We start from the raw sequence: 17670 nt of genomic DNA on the forward strand, positions 1-17670 counted from the left end.
ATGAACTAATGATTCATGCTCAAGGTGCTTTTGAAACATGATTAAGCCTCTAAACATTTCACTAAGGTGGGTTCCCATTACCCCAAGCATAAAAGAGAACTTAAATAAGTTTAGCAAGGTTATATAGTGAATGACCCAATGATAAAAGTTTGGAACAAAAACAAAAACATAAAGGACCTCAGTCTCCTAGCTCCCACTGCAAGCTCTATTCATAGGTATTTGAAGAAGCCTTTCAGTGTAATTTATGTCATTGCTGTGAGTCTAACTGACCTTCTCTGGTGGCCACTGGCAAGTGTTTGCCAAAATGTCAGTGACCAAAAAACTCCTTACAAAGCCATGTTTTATAAAATGAATATGTCAAGAATCAGATGAAAATGTCATCCGTGACACTGACAACAATAAAAGAAAATATTCTACAGATTTAAGAAAGTGAAGAAGATCCATATTAAAAGGGAAATAAATTACCTGAGAAAATGTCATCAGAGACTACAGTGACAAAAAAGTAAACAGATCACAGCTTTAAGAAAAGCAAGAAGACACAACTTAAAGGGGGGAAAATTATCCAAGAAACAAATGTTCTTTAAAGGGTCAGAAAGAGAAAGACTGATTTTATAAAAGCTGGTGGAAAAACTACATCTCTTTTAGAGATCATATTGTTGTTCCTAGGGAAAGGAGGACTGAGGACATGGCAGGCAACGTGTCTAAGCACCTGTGAGGAGCTCATCACATCTGAATCCCAAAGTTATTCATTTTCCTATCTGCATGTCAAAGTGAATGACATAATTTGTGAATGTCAAAAGTAGTCACAACAAATTAGATAAAAATTGAACAAAATTTACTCCAGCTGCCCTTGAAATAGAAAGTCAAAAATTGTTGATTTTCCCACTTTGCAGTCTTTGGAAGTTAAGTTTCACTTAAAATCAAACAACCCAGTTGAATACACCTACTCTCTTGAAATTTAAAAAAGAGAGGTGAAGGGGAAGGGTGATTTCATAGAGAAAATTACTTTTACACTAAGACTGGAGATCTTTCTTTCAAATGGGTCTAGCTTACAAATGTGATTATCAAAAGAATGACTGCAGCTCATTACTGATGAACAGAATTTTTTGTGTGTATTCTGAAATTTTCATACATATATGATTGGCACATTTCAAATGACTGCTTTAATAGAATGTTTGAAATAACCCATATGTAGACTTTCCATTAATGGCCTAAGGATTGACTGTTTTGAAGATTAATCTACCTAGGTAGAATACCAGGCAGTTTTCTCCATCTAAATGCTTGCAGGCCATCATCCTCCCAATACCCAGCTGAAGTGAAATCACTGCTAATACAAGCATTAATAAAACACAGAGAGCTGTGATTTAGGATCTCCTACCACTTTGCATTACTATTCCATGTTCTCTCCCACGCATACCCCCAAGACAACTGGTGTGGATCATTACAAATTCTAAATGCTTTACCAAGTGCAACATGTACATAGAGAATCCATTTAGAGGATTGAAATACAGTGCACAACTGAGAGTGGCAAGTTAGTAAAGAAAAATAAAACCATTGAAATTAAACATAAGAAAAATACTGTCACTGGAGAAAGAATCAGGTGTAAAATATGTGTGCATACCATAAACATCAGGTGTGTAGCACTGTAAAGTTATTGTGACCTTTTCCCTTTTTAAATAGCTACATTTTTCACAATGGAAGATGGCCATCAAGCAGCAGCAATGTCTGTGTGGATGTCTAAATGTCTGTCAGGGCCTGCTTGGTAATACTTTACACTTCTCCCCCTCTAACAAGCTTCACTGTTATGTCCTACTTAGAGATGGATGGCTGCCAAGAGCTATCACACAAAAAAGCTCCTCTATAACATAATGATGTCTCCGAACTGGGAATAAACTTGTGAGCAAAAATCTTGGAAATAAAAAGAAGATAGAAATCTATTTAAGGATATAAATTACTGAAAGTTTCTAATTCCAACAAGGACATAATATCCAAAATATTAACTCTATGTAAGTAATATATATTTCCTCAAAGATAGTCATCCCATAAATGTCTATACATCTGCAGAAAGAAATGTTATAGAAAACAACTGTTGTTTTGATTTCCTTCAAATTCATTTACTAAATTTAATAAACAAAGCCAGGGCATTGTCTTGACATATTTTGTCATCTCTTTTCCAAATAAATTGTTGCCACAAGAAGATTATGTTTCTCCAGCATTTTTATCCCCCTGTATTTTTTTTTTTATATCTAGTAAAGTTAACATGTTGTTAGTTAGATTAAAACTGAATCCACATACCCCACACATAAGCCACCATTCCATGTTACAGAATTCAGTGAGTGCTGCTTTAACTCTTCCATTACATTTACAAAGTATTTTTAAGGGTCATGTCTACCCCCAATAAATGAACTTGAAAATTTTTACTGACTTATTTTGACATATTCTATCTTGTTCAACTTGAGTAGGTCAATTTTCTTCTATCTTACCTTGAATATAAGCTTATATTCACTAGGTCTGATTGCCATCCAGTCAATCAATCAAAATGCATTTACTGAGCTTCTGGTTAGGAGCCCAAGACTGTGGAAAAGTCACAATTCCTGGCTATAGTTTTAACTCCCATGCTGTTATCAATGTAATATTCTAAAAAAGTTATAATCCATCTGAGCGTAAATTAAAACTAAAGGAAAAAAATGTAACTTACTCTCTCCCTTCTTTCCCCAAACATAAAATAACATTCTTCAAATATATACTCACACATAGCAAAATATTCATGTGCATGTGTGCACAATACAATATTAAAATCACTGGTAATTTATTAATGAAAAAAGACTATATCAATACCAAAAATAGGAATTCAGTTTAAATTCAAGTTAAAAGGAAAACAAATGGAAATCATATTTCCCAAGTGAAAACAGCTCTCAAAATACCATAATAAATCATGGAGAAAATGCTCCCAGACATTAATATTTAACAAGCAATAAAATCTGAGGCAGGTCTGATTAGTGTGTCACTATGGTAAATGGGCATGATGAGATATTATATACATGTCAGAATCACCTACTAATATTAACTAGTTTATGGATGTACTGTCATTAAGGTATTAGTTAAAATAATTTTAAAAATAAGATTCCCATTTCTCAGGAGATCGAGACCATCCTGGCTAACACGGTGAAACCCCGTCTCTACTAAAAAAATACAAAAATACTAGCCGGGCAAGTTGGCGGGCGCCTGTAGTCCCAGCTACTCGGGAGGCTGAGGCAGGAGAATGGCGTGAACCCAGAAGGCGGAGCTTGCAGTGAGCTGAGATCCGGCCACTGCACTCCAGCCTGGGCGACAGCGCGAGACTCCGTGTCAAAAAAAAAAAAAAAAAAAAAAAAATTCCCATTTCTATATGTGGAGGTTTTTGGTAGATATTAGTACCATTATTACATACATACCATAGAAATTATGCTATTATAAGACTTTTTTTTTTTCCTTTTCTTGAGACAAGAGTCTCGCACTGCCATCCAGGCTGGAGTGCAATGGTGCCATCTCAGATCACTGCAACTTCCACATCCCAGGTTCAAGCAATCCTCCTGCCTCAGCCTCCCAAGTAGCTGGGACTGTAGGCGTCTGCCACCAAGCCTGCCTAATTTTTGTATTTTCAGTAGAGACAGGGTTCCACCATGTTGGCCATGCTGGTTTCATACTTGTGACCCCAAGTGATCCACCCACTTTGGCCACCCAAAGTGTTGGGATTATAGGCATGAGCCACTGTGCCCAGCATTATAAGACTTTTTATTAGAAGATGTAGATGGTGAAAGCATAAATATAGTGGTGATTATGCCACAGTCACAATTATTCTAAGGAAGGGTCTTCTTTCCCCTCTCAATTTATCCGTAATGTGACAACAGAGAAGAAAAGAATACAGATATTTCATACCATGAAATACCAAAACTATCTTTAATGTACATAAAGTCAAGGGCTTGTATTTATATATTTTAAAATTTGTTTTCATATTCTTCCTTTCAGACTCAGGCCCTTATGAGACCAAAAGAGGTCCTTTTTCTCCATGCATTCACTAAATGAATACTCAAGATTAAATAGCAGTACCAGAAACTGCAAATGGATGTTATTTTATTGTAATATTTATTTTATTTAATACTTATTTTATCGTAATGTTATTAGCTAGCACTTGTATTTCAGGGAATCCAAGGTAAGTTTAACTGCTTGTTGCAACCAACTATATTTTTAAATTCAGAATAAGGTATTGGAGGCAGTTTGACAGCTAGGAAATTGTGGGGGCTTTGAGGTCAGACAGATCTGCATTCAATCCTGGCTCTGCACTTGCTATCTGTGATCTTCAGCAAGACACTCTACCTATCTGTGCTCCATTTTACTTTATTTATACAACAGGGCATAATGATACCTATGTCATAGAGTTAATGTGATAATTAAATAAGTTAATGAATGAAAAACTCTTAGCCTGACTTAATATAAAATTCCCCACATAGGGCAGCTACAAAGTCAGTATTTTAGTCATTTATTGCTGTAAAACAAACCACACCAAAATTTAGTAGCTTTAAAAAAACAACTCTTACTTGCTCACAACTCTGTGGACCAGCTATCTGAACTGGGCTTTGCTAAGCAATTCTGCTAGTTTCACTACAGAGGAATGCAGGAATCTGAAGGCTTGACTAAGATTGGATAGGGTTTGGCTGTGTCCCCACCCAAATCTCATCTTGAATTCCCACGTGTTGTGGGAGGGACTTGGTGGGAGGTAATTGAATCACGGGGGCAGGTCTTTCTCATGCTGTTCTCACAACAGTAAGCATGTCTCACAAGATCTGATGGTTTTAAAAAAAGGAGTTCCCCCGGGCAAGCTCGCTCTCTCTTTTTGCCTGCTGCCATCCATGTAAGATGTGACTTGCTCCTCCTTGCCCTCCGCCATGATTTTGAGGGCCCCAGCCACATGGAACTGTGAGTTAAGCCTCTTTCTTTTGTAAATTGCCCGGTCTCAGGTATGTCTTTAACAGCAGCATGAAAACGGACTTACATAGATGGTCTAAGATGGCCTTACTCACATGTCTGACTGTTGGTTAGATTTCCATCTTCATGTGATTTCTTATTCTCAGAGAGACCATTTTGAGCTTATTCACATGTTGGTGGCAGTATTCCAAAAACGCAAGAACAGAAGTTGCAAGGCCTTTTGAAGCCAAAGCTTGGAAATCCCACAACAAAATCTCCACCATATTCTATCAGTCACAGCCAAGTCACAAAGCCAGCTCAGATGTAAGCGGATAGAAGGATAGAGAAAAAGACTCCACCTTTTGATGGGAGGACAGGCAATGTCATATTGCACAAGAGTGCATATATAAAAATACAGCCACAAATTGTGTCTATATTTTGACATCTTCTATCATCTACAGAATAGAGAAATTTTTATAGTACCTATATTTTCAACTATAAATAATCACAGAAGTCAAGTTTTGAAGGACAAAAGTAGGTACTAGCTTGCATTTTCCCCAACATGAAGTAATATTACTCTGCTGCTTCAGTCACAGATTTCAACAGAAGACCAAGATCCAGACTCAACATCTGATATCATCATTTAAGTTGTGTGGTTGGTTGATTTTTTCTGTGTTTTAAGAGCCTTCAACACTTTTCTATTTGATCTAATCAATAAATTTCCATCTAATTTGATATTTTTACCTACAAGAGCAGCTTTTTTTATTTATTTATTGTTTTTTGAGATGGAGTTTAGCTCTTGTTGCCCAGACTGGAGTGCAATGGTGCGATCTTGGCTCACTGCAACCTCCGCCTCCTAGGTTCAAGTGATTCTCCTCCCCAGCTTCCCAAGAAGCTGGAATTACAGGTGTGTGCCACTACACCTGGCTAATTTTGTATTTTTTTTTAGTAGAGATGGGGTTTCACCATGTTGGTTAGGCTGCTCTCGAACTCCTGACCTCAAGTGATCTCCCTGCCTCGGCCTCCCAAAGTGCTGGGATTACAGGTGTGAGCTACTGTGCCCAGCCAACAGCAGCTTTCTAATTGAACATTCCACAACAAATAGCATCACCAAGAAATCTAGATTGAGTATGTAGCACTACTAGAAACTATGAAGTTTATAAAAGAAGAAAAATATATCCTTATAAAAAGCACATACACTTTTTTCCTATGAAAATAATCCCTAGAGAAAATTTTAATTTTGTGATGTAGTTAATTAGCTATGTCCAAAGATCTATTCATGCTGAATTATGAGGAGATCAAATTTATTACAGTAAAGAAATGATAATTGCTACCAGGACTTTCTTTAACATGTGTTTCTCTAGAAGATTCATTTGCAGAGCCACAGTCTTTAATACAATACAACCTATTTTCTTTGAACAATTTAATGGGGCAGGATATGTCACTAAACATACCACATAAAAATTGCTTCTATGGAAAGAGAGGGGTAAAGGAAAGAGTTATTTGCTTGTTTGACAATATGGTAAACAGAGAAACAGTTTGGGGAATGAAAGGTTATTCCTCCAATAATGGTATTTCTACATTCCCTAACAAGAAATTGATTCCTAAAATTGTCATTCTTTTCAGCTGAGGACCTGCTACAACACTGCTTCATAGAGAAACAGCTGGAAACTTAAGTAGTTTACAATTTTTGATAAATTGGTGCTGCCAAAATTATAATAGTTAATAACAAGGAAAACCTCAATAATGTGAATTGTGTCAAATCTGGTGGTTAATACATTGTAAAATCCTGATTATGTTATGAGAAGTCATATAAGAAGCCAAACATACATTCATCTGGAGAAAATGCCAGTAGCCAATGTCACCTTTGGAGGCTATTTCTCACCACGTTCAGCAAGCTGTCATAGCATGAATTGTTGAAATTAGATAATTCTAACTGATAACTAGGATTAAAGATAACCCTATGCTATAGTTTAGGAATAGGTAATCTACTCCTCAATTTATTTTTTATGGAAGTCTTATGAATATATAAAATAATCTAATTTTGTTTAATTATTTCAAAGTACTACATGGATGAGAGATATACTGTACAGGTTTATATGGAATAGTTACCACTTTTAAAAAATAGTGACTATTCTAACATTTTTAAATTATATTGCTCACTAATCTTAATTGCCATGATTTCAAAAGACAGTTCCAAAGTGCATCTTGAACAAACAGAAAAGCAATTAGCCTAAATTAATTGCTTTGCTGATGTGATTTGCAGTAGGTATGCTTGGTGGTTTTGAAACTCCTGCCAGTGCTTTCACAACTTGATGTTCTGATGATTTTTTAGCCTCTTTTTGCACCAGAGCAATTAACCAGATAATTGTTCTAATGTGAACCTGGCCTTAGTAAGTGTGTTGAGGTTCATAGTAGCAATTAACCAAACACTTATACATTTGAAAGGTAGCACTTAAAAGTACTACAAGAAGAGCTAAAGAAAAACTCGTAAGATTTTTTTCTCATATAGCCATATGTTTTTCACAAAGCAGCAAAAAAAAAAAAAAAAAAAAAAAAAAAAGGCTGCAACTGTCTGCAGGCAAAGTTTCTGGTTCTTCACTTCTTCAATCAAAGTATTCCAAAGTCCCTACTAAAAGGGCAAAATGCATTGATGGAACATTGGAATTCTATTCCTTGTTCAAAAATGAGGCTATGGCTTTCAGACAAATAGCATATAATACATAAAGCAAGCTTTATCTGAATCCGAACAATGACATCAAGTTTTCACTTTCTGAAGCATCAACTTTACTCAGAAATAAATAAATCTGTTAGAAAGGGAGAATCTGAACTAATTGCCTGGATTTCAGCCAGAGTTTGAGCCAAATTTAAAAGAAAATTTATTCATCATACAAAAGCATGATCTATAATTCTCTCAACATGAGTGTATTCAATTAATTCTCTGAGCAGGGTCCTGTGTGAGGTGCTGATTGGAAGCAGAGGTGGAGGGGGGCTGTGAGGTGAGGGCAGAGGGCACAAGATGAAGACCCAGCTCCTCCTCACAAGGAGAAAGACTCATAAACAAAACATCACACAGTCGCACAATAATATATGCCACCAACAGAGCCATGTGCTATAGATTCAGCTAGACAGTAACATGATAGAGCACTTCATTACAATCACCATTATTATTTCATGTTTTCTCTAAATAAATGGAATTCACATTCATTTTGAGGGAAATTATTAGTAGCAGTGCAACTATAATTATTAAGTAACAACTTTGATATTTTTCACACTTCAGTAAGTGAGCAGTAATTTTATACTGTCTTAAATTAAATGTTTTATCAGTTGAAAAATGATATACATAAAACCTTTCCATTTTCATGAGGCGTAAAGGTTCAAGCTGAAAGTATTCTGCCATTCTTCATGTCTTCAGAAAATACCTCCCTTTCTTAATCTCTGAAAGGACTGTCATACAGAAAATAGCCCAGACACTTGCATGTCATGTCTGCCATTTTTAATTACTACCAATCAAGTTCCAGCAATTTCTCCTATGGTTAAACATGTGTGTACCTATCTTCTAAAATATTTCTTTATGCCACTGTTCATAAAATATTTTAGGCTGAAGCAAAATCCCTTGCACTAAATTAATAACTAATCACAGGAGATATTTATCATCTCAAGTCTTTTACAAGAAAATTGTCAGATTTAATCACCTTTCTCATATTTTCACTATTTACTGGGCTTCATTTATCATACATTTTAAAATTTTGACAACAGTGAGTTATTTTAATTGCCACTTTTGGTTTGGTGAATTAAGAATAAGACAACTCCTGGGAGAAGTGGGAGATGGTACAAATTTGTCCAAGCAGTCAATAAGGTATCATCATTGTCATCAATAAACGAAGATTTTCTTCATTGTTGGCAGTTTTAAAACAGATCTGAGACTAGGATGTCCCTAAATCCATGGCTTATAACACTGTATTCACCATCACACAAAATGTATTACATTCTTCCCTGTAATTTAATCACAAATTATGATTTCATAAAATGGAAAATATGTTTAAATACTGCAAGCTAAATGCCTACTTCTGTTTACTCATCTTTTTATGGCCTGAAAAACACAAAAGCAATTGCAGCATTTAGAGGAGCACATGCAGAAATATCCATAATGTGATTCTATGGAACCTCTTAGTCACTACTATTTGTATTTGTAGAAATGTTCACTTATGCACTATTACTCACTAGGAACCAAAGACAACACCGAAATTAAAAATTACCATTATATGTTAGGACGATAATAAATATTCACATTATTCTATTAGACAAAATAATGTCAACATGGAAAATCAATAAGCCATAATCACTCATATCAAATTCAGTCCCATCTCATCTCTTGGAGTTAAAAGTCAAAGCAGGTTGAAATATACACATAACATACAGACTTTTCCTTTAAAGTGATTTTACTAGGTTAAATACTCTGGTGTTACACAGCAACCAGTATTTCCTTAAAAATGATAATAAATAACTAGAAGTACTAAAAGAACCAATATCAGAACTGATATTTAATACTACTACCTGCCAAACAACTGAAAAAGTTTCTTTAAATTTGAATGCACTAAGAATCTCATCTGAGGATAAATGCACGAATAATTTTACCAGAAAAACTTTGCCTTTTGTAGTAAAATACCATCAATTATTTGAAAAAAAAACAAAAACCCACATACTTAAAAAAGTATAGAGATTAATTTTGCCAATTATTTCCTGCCAAAGCTACTGAACCCTTCGATGAAGATAACTTCCTTCTTTTTAACTGAAAGACAACTTATTCAAAATATTATAACCAGTAGTCTCCTTTAATCTGCAATGATTAAGTATTTGCCACAACCTACAAGGAAGCATTTACAGATAATGAAATATGTGTAAAAATAATTGTGCATCATTATAAGTTAAATAAATACCTATTCAAAATTCATTAGTGAAATTCTTTTTCAGACCAACTATGAGTCACGTGTAGTGCAAAACACAAAAAAATGGACAAAATTTTCTACTTTTCCTCAAGAAATATCATAAGAAATGAAAACTATTTACAAATGGAGTTGATTGGAAAAATTACTTTTTACCAAAAATAAGCTGTTTTTTAAAATATCCACAATTTGATATTTGCAATAAAATATTCCAACATGTCACCCTTCAGATATCCCATAGGGAAAAGCAAAGGTACCATTCTAACCATGTTCAGAATGATCAACCGTGTCTGATGTCTGAGGTCGGATGACCATTTAATTTATCATTTAAAGCAAGATATTTTGGAACTTAGGAACAGCAGCAGCACAAATACTAAACCTGACAGAATGCCAAAACAACAAGCATGGGTTGGAACTATCCTGGGCAAATCAGGATATATAGTCACTCTAGGTCTGAAGCAGAATAAGGACATGGAACACAGTATGCCCTTCATGGTAGGAGCTTCGACTCAAGACCACAAAAATGGGTTCCAGTCTTGGTTCCCCCAGTTGTGAACTATTCAGCGTGTCTGAGCCTTAATTCCTTTGTTTGAAAACGGGGATAATTCCTTCCTCAAGGTTGTTGTAGAGATTACATAAAACAATGTGTATAAACAGAACAGTGTCTGGAACAGACAGTAATTAAGTAGTAACTATTATTAGCTATTGCTATTATCCTTGCTCCAGGAAAAAAAAAAAAAAAAAACAGAGAGATAAAAAAATGTATATATACACTCTTAACTCAGTAGTACTACATGGCCAATCATGCTTTTAAAAAGAAGATCTAATGGACAGAACAGAGAAGGCATGGTTTTTGTTGTTGTTGTTGTTTTGTTTTTTGTTTTTTGTTTTTTTTGAGATGGGTCTTCTTCTGTCACTCAGACTGGAGAGCAGTGGCACGATCACAGCTCACCTCAACCTCTGCCTCCCAGTCTCAAGCAATCCTCCCAGTCTGGAGCTATTCTCTCAGCTCAGCCTCCTCAGTAGCTGGGTCTACAGGCATGTGCCATTATGACCGGCTAATTTTTAATTTTTTTTTTACAGAGATGGGGTTTCACCATGTTGCCCAGGCTGGTCTTGAACTCCTGAGCTCAAGTAATCCACCCTCCTTGGCCTCCTAAAGTGCTGAGATGACAAGAGGTGAGCCACCATGCCTGGCCTCATGATTTTTTAAAGTTAGTTTAGAAGCCCGGAATAATAGTTACTCCAATACCAAACTATCCTTCTAGGGACGGTCTTACACATAATTGTGAATATGTGAATAAAAAAGATAGTGTCAAAAATATGCTAACCTCAAACTAACATCACTAGTTTAGAAAGACTCCATGCTGTTTCTATAATCCTCTCAGAACTCAGTAAAATATATTTCATTATTCTTTTTGCAAAACTACAAACAATGTCATAGAACATACACAAAATTATTCCGTGGATTACAAAAAATAAGCTAAAATTCAGTTTTACTAAAGCTTCACCTAGCCAGCCCAGACACATTATTAAGCACCAAAAGTATGCAGACAGATTGCTCTGCATTCTATAGAGGCAGGGCAGTGCTGCTATAAATACCACCACCAAGCAGCTTCAACAGTCAGCATTATTTTTGCCACCTCTTTATTTTCAAGTTTTCAGACTTTTATGATAGAAAATGGCTCAAACTTCACACTCAATACTCCAAGGTGAAAAGTATTTCTCTCCTCCATACCACTTAACTTTAATAGAAAACAAAATATTCTCAAACTCAAATTCAACTCTGCCTGCTGGATTTAATGGATAGGTTTGTTCCCCTTGGGCAATCTTTAAACCTCAGTCTCTAGGAGAATTAAGTAATATAAGGGGATTGAAATGAAATAAAATTCTAAGTCCACTGTGACATGACATTCACAGGAAGATGGTAGATTATCTACCCAGTCCTTGAACACTTATAAATACAATATATAGCATATGTTCACAAAACAATTCTTGGAAATAAAACACAATGGGCACTCAGCAAATATTTTATATCACCAACACCTGCTCAAATCCTCTCTGAACTTTATTTCTAAATATCACCGCTTTTTATTGAATCAACGGAAATTTGAAAAAAGAAACAGAATAAACACCCAGAGAAGATCAGGGGAGTTAGAAAAATCTTTATATAAAGCCTCATTGAGTTTTACATGAGACAAGGTGCTGTCAGTCTCACTGAAAGGGGTGGTGGAGTAATCTGTCACTCTACAACTTTCACCTCAGTATACCTAAAAAAACAAAAGAGGACTTTTTCTATACAAAAATAAAAAAAGAGACAGAGAGAATAGTATTAAGATTTTTCTTAATACTGAAAACAAAGGAATCACAAATCAAACACTAAACATTGACAATGAATTCATTTTAAAATAAGCAACTTCACATCATAGGTTTGGAGTTTGAGGGACTTTTTAATAAACTAGTCCAACCCTCCTTATAAATCAGGAAACTCCTTTACAGCACTCTGAACACTAACAAAGAGTGCACTCTCTATTTTGGAAGGCAGTCGATGAAAATCAAGGTTTTAACTTATTTTAAACTGCATTCTGTCTCTGTCTATAACTTCCACCTGTTGACTAACATTCCGGTGCCTGTAACAGTAAATAACTAATTTAGGTAGACTAATGAGCTATCATTTTTTAATATATTTTACCAGACTCAATTTAAAAAGAACCATATGATTTAAATATGAAATATCTAAAATTCTCTACATCTCAATTTTAAGGAAGGATAATTCAGTTTGGTGGGAAGAGTGGATAAATGGAAAGGGGGCCAAAGAGAACAGTCTATTCCTCATCCCAGAAGAATGTTGACGTGAGAAAATATGGGCATAGTATTATTGGGTCCACAACTTTTCCAAAAGAAAGCCTGAATTCAGAATATTTATGTGAACTATCCCAATTTTTAAAGTGTTGGCAACTAATTCAAAATTTTTAAATACTGTATATGCCAAACAAAACAGCTATGTGGACTAGACTCAGCTGTGGACCAGAAGTTTGCAACTTCAAATGGCCTTATTAAAAAGTTATATTTAAAGAGAAATATCTGGCTGGGGGCAGTGGTTCACACCTGTAACCCCAGCACTTTGGGGGGTCAAGCAAGGTGGGCAGATAACTTGAGGTCAGGAGTTCTAGACCAGCCTGGCCAACATGGTGAAACTCTGTCTCTACTAACAACACAAAAATCAGCCCCGCATGGTGGTGAATGCCTGTAAACCCAGCTACTTGGGAGGGTGAGGCAGGAGAAGCACTTGAACCCAGGAGGCAGAAGTTGCAGTGGGCTGAGATTGTGCTACTGCAGCCTGGGCAACAGAGCGTGACTGTCTTTAAAAAAAAAAAAGAGAGAGAGAGACAGAGAGAAATAGCTATAGGTATTATTTTAACCTCTAGCACATACAAAATAAAATAGCAATATTTTGTCTTATTTTTTACTTGAAAGAAACTGGATAACAGTCTAAGATTTAAAATTCTCCAAATTTTAGAGTGTGCACTGATGCAATAGTTTCCCTTACATAAATACAAGATTCACACAGCAAATCATGGCAATTTAACTGATATTAACAACAACTCTGGCCTTTGTTACGCTTTGTGACTTTAGCTGCCGTATGTTAGATAATCTTATTTATCTTCTATTATTTTTCTATATTGTTCACCTAATTCATAAGCAAGCATGGTCAACTGTCAAAGAAAGGCTCATATGTTTGAGAATGGGGATATAAAACATAAGATTAAACTAAGTTCATTTTCCCAACCAATGTTAAAAATTGAAAACGGGGAGATTACATCTTTGATAGTTTAAAAACTGAAAACAGCTTTTGTACAGATCTATTAAAATCAATTAGATTTTATTTAATTCTTATTAACAAAAAAGAATAAAAGAACCATTGTAAGTATATAGCTATAACAATGCTCAGACCAGTTTTTTACACATCAGCTGTTACACCCAAAACATGCTGCTTTTGGACTCTGTGTCAAATATATAAAAATATTGTAGGCCAAATTGGATGTGAAATAATAAAGACTGATATAAATACAAAAAAAATTCAATAAACTTAGAATCAGGGAGTGGAGGAGACATAATAACCAGATGTTTAATTTAAATCACTGATAGAAATAGTCAGTGTCCTCTTTTTATAAAACACTTGGAAGTTATTTGTATTCAAAAGCAATGGTAAATGTCAAATGACTACTAGACCATCCTTCTGAATACAAGAAAATATCATGCTGTTTAACTCTCTAAACACAAAAAGTGCTTTTAGAAAAACAAAGATAAAGAGCAGCATGTCTTAGTCACAGAGATCAATTCGAGGACCAGATAATGCTAACAGACACCGTAAGCATAACAGTAAAGTCTTTCAATTACTACACATTTTAAAATTTTGAACTTAAAAAAAGTTCACAGATAAGAACTATTAAAACCTAGGATACATGTTACACATAAAGGACTGTGACAAGTATTGAAATTTATCTTAATGTGAGAAATCCTGTATTAAAACTAGCAACATTCAGGATAAATTCTTATAATAGGTATTGTATGTAAATTAATATCTAAAAGTTCCATTATACTTTCAATATGAAAGAAAATAATGAACTTAGTTAAAAAATTAAGAATTTTATATATAAATGTCAATTGCATGTGAATCCCAGCTATGACACAGAAAATTGACTGATTAGCCATTCACTTTTCTTGTTTGTCCTCACTTAGTTTTTACTGCAACGATGATGGAAAAATACATCCACTGAAAAGTCAAAGAAATAATCTAAATTTAATAGAAATAGTATGACCTTCCCCTGAACAAAAGACGTTGAAGAGATTAAATAAGAACATGTGTAAAGTGCCTATCAATTACCTGGGTAATAAAGGTTACTTTCGTCCCCTCGATCCTTACAAGGCTCACTATTATCATTATGTCTTATGTCACCTAAAGAGAGTGACCTTTGAGAACAGCAGGAACTCAGTGCCCCACAGTCTGAGACACAGTACCATGTATTTAGTAGGGGGCTAATAAATGCTTTCTGATTTCTGGAGGATAACAATAATGAACGAATGTAAAACAGAATTAATTGATAGGCTAAACGCATTAGTGCATTCCAGTGCCCTCTATATGGAAGGTTACTAACCCATCTCAGCTAAGTGCTGAAATTATAATTAAGTCTGATGGGAAGTTCTAGATTTATACCAATATAATTACAAATATTACTTAGCTCAGTAATATAGTATGGCAAGAACAATGAGATGAGTAATTTAGATGATACTGTAAAGTGGGTTTTAATGTTTGAAACTTCTATTACAGTATACAGGATAAGTGCAAGTAGTGTAATTAAAACCTAAAAGAGTCTGATCTTTAAAACTCTACTGCTCAACCTCATTAAAATGCATGTTTTCTCAATTAATCCAAACTTTTCCATTAAAAACATAAAAATACACTTTCATTCCTTGCAAATAAATCTCTACAATACATATATTCAGGATCAAACACCAAATAACCATTACAGTTAAGTAGGAAAAAAATGACTGAAATAGCACAAGGTTTGAGTACATGAAGCCTAACAGAGGGAAGGAAAGGCAAAGTGAGAGCGCTCGACATTTTCATTTGTAAATTATCCAGCTACAACAAAATAAGCATTTAAAGAACTAGAAGATTAGAAATCCACTCTCCCATCTTTATGTAAATGATACAAACCTAAGCAAAATATTTACTTAGGTAACTCATATAACCATGTATATACTGTATCTTATTTATCAATTATAGTAGTCTCCCATTAAATGACTCTTCTACACATGTCCTGCACACAGAAAATTGTTGTGGAATATAATCACCTTATTGCAGAAACAGTTTTCTACTTTTTTTTTTTGAGACAGAGTTTCGCACTTGTGGCCCAGGCTGGAGTACAATGGCATGATCTTGGCTCACTGCAACCTCCGCCTTCTGGGTTCAAGTGATTCTCCTACCTCAGTCTCCAGAGTAGCTGGGACTACAGGCACAGGGCACCATACCCAGCTAATTTTTGTATTTTTAGTAGAGATGGGGTTTCACCATGTTAGCCAGGATGGTCTCAATCTCTTGACCTCATGATCCGCCTGCCTCGGCCTCCCAAAGTGCTGGGATTACAGGTGTGAGCCACCACCCCTGACCCAGTTTTCTACCTTTAATTCAATGCATTACCAAGAAATTTATGGTAATACATTGAACTAATGTTAGATATTTAAAACCACAAGATAATATTTATGTACTTTATTATGTGTTATGAATAACTTTTTAAAAATTACTTTAAATTGTCTACATAGGATGTTGATTATAGAGAAGAATTTCACTTTGTACACTTTGTTTTCAGGGAAGTTAATTTATTTGAATTTTCTTTTTCTTAAATGTTTTAATTTCAGTAACTTTAGGGGCACAAGTAGTTTTAGTTACATGGATGAATTCTGTCGTGGTGAGGTATAGGATTTTAGTGTGCCCATCACCTGAATAGTGTACATTGTACCCAATAGGCTGTTTTTATCCCTCACCCTCTCTGAGCCTCCTCACTTGGAGCTCCCATGTCTATTGTAACACTCTACATGCCTTTGTGTACCCACAGTTCAACGCCCCCTTATAAGGGAGAACACATGGTATTTGGTTTTTGATTCCTGAGTTACTTCACTTAGAATAATGACCTTCATTCAGTTTCATTTTCTTTAGAAGATGATATATTTCATATGGTGAATATTATTCAAAAACAAGAGAGAATTTTTATAAATGGTGATCACATACCCATTCTAGAGGAGTACATTTTTCAAGAAAAATTTTACTAAGAAAGAGTGAAGTCAAGGCTATCACGTAAAGAGTAATTCAGGGTAATTTAAGAAAATGTTACTAGAATTTACCAAAACTGGGGAAAATGGAGTCTACATGGTTTTATTTTAAGGTATAAAAGGAAATTAAAAGAGGAGAGGCCAGACATGGTAACTTATAGCTCATGCCTATAATCCCAGCACTTTGGGAGGCTGAGGTGAGGGGGGATCAATTAAGGCCAGTAGTTTGACACTAGCCAGGCCAACAGAAACCCCATCTCTATTAAAAATACAAAACTTAGTTGGACGTGGTGGTACACACTTATAATCCCAGCTACTCGGGTGGCTGAGGCAAGAGAATCCCTCGAACCCAGGAAGTGGAGGTCACAGTGAGTGGAGAACATGCCCCTGACCGCACTCCAGCCTGGGTGACAGAGCAAGATTCGGTTTCAACAACAACAACAAAAAGGCCGGGGAGCGGGGGGGAATTTCTTAAATTTAAAGCATTATCTGACACAAACAAATTATTTCTCCTATTTTTAAAAGAATATTTAAATCTAAATAGGCTCTAATTTTAGCTGAAATAGTGCTTTCTATTTTGAAAGGAAAATATTTTCGGAAACTTATCTTTTAAAAACAAATCTTGGAAACTTACTGGGCAAGATTCCTCTCATGCTCATATTTACAAATCTACCTAATCAGTAGTGCTAGCACCACTCTGCAGTTGTTTTCATTATAATAGTCTACTTCTAAGGGTTTTCCTGTATCTCTCTCTTCCTTCCTGCATTATTTCAAAGAAAAATGGGTTAATCATTATTCATAAGAAAAAAACTTCTGATTCTATACTGTATATTAAGCTATTCATCACATGACTTCAATTTCTGAAACAAATTACATATACATACTGAGAACAAAATGTCATCCTTAGGTGCTGATACGATTTGGATTTGTGTTCCCACCCAAATCT

At 35.1% G+C, this 17670-nt stretch overlaps 1 protein-coding gene across 1 annotated transcript in view; it reads right to left on the minus strand.

The window, feature by feature from the left end:
- The window catches only part of LOC105528799 (F-box/LRR-repeat protein 17-like), a 378669-nt gene that overhangs the window by 319246 nt on the left and 41753 nt on the right, over positions 1–17670 (minus strand). The gene's annotated exons all lie outside the window — the stretch shown is intronic.

This window comes from Mandrillus leucophaeus, unplaced genomic scaffold, assembly GCF_000951045.1.
Source record: "Mandrillus leucophaeus isolate KB7577 unplaced genomic scaffold, Mleu.le_1.0 Scaffold733, whole genome shotgun sequence".
In the NCBI taxonomy this organism is placed as follows: domain Eukaryota; kingdom Metazoa; phylum Chordata; class Mammalia; order Primates; family Cercopithecidae; genus Mandrillus; species Mandrillus leucophaeus.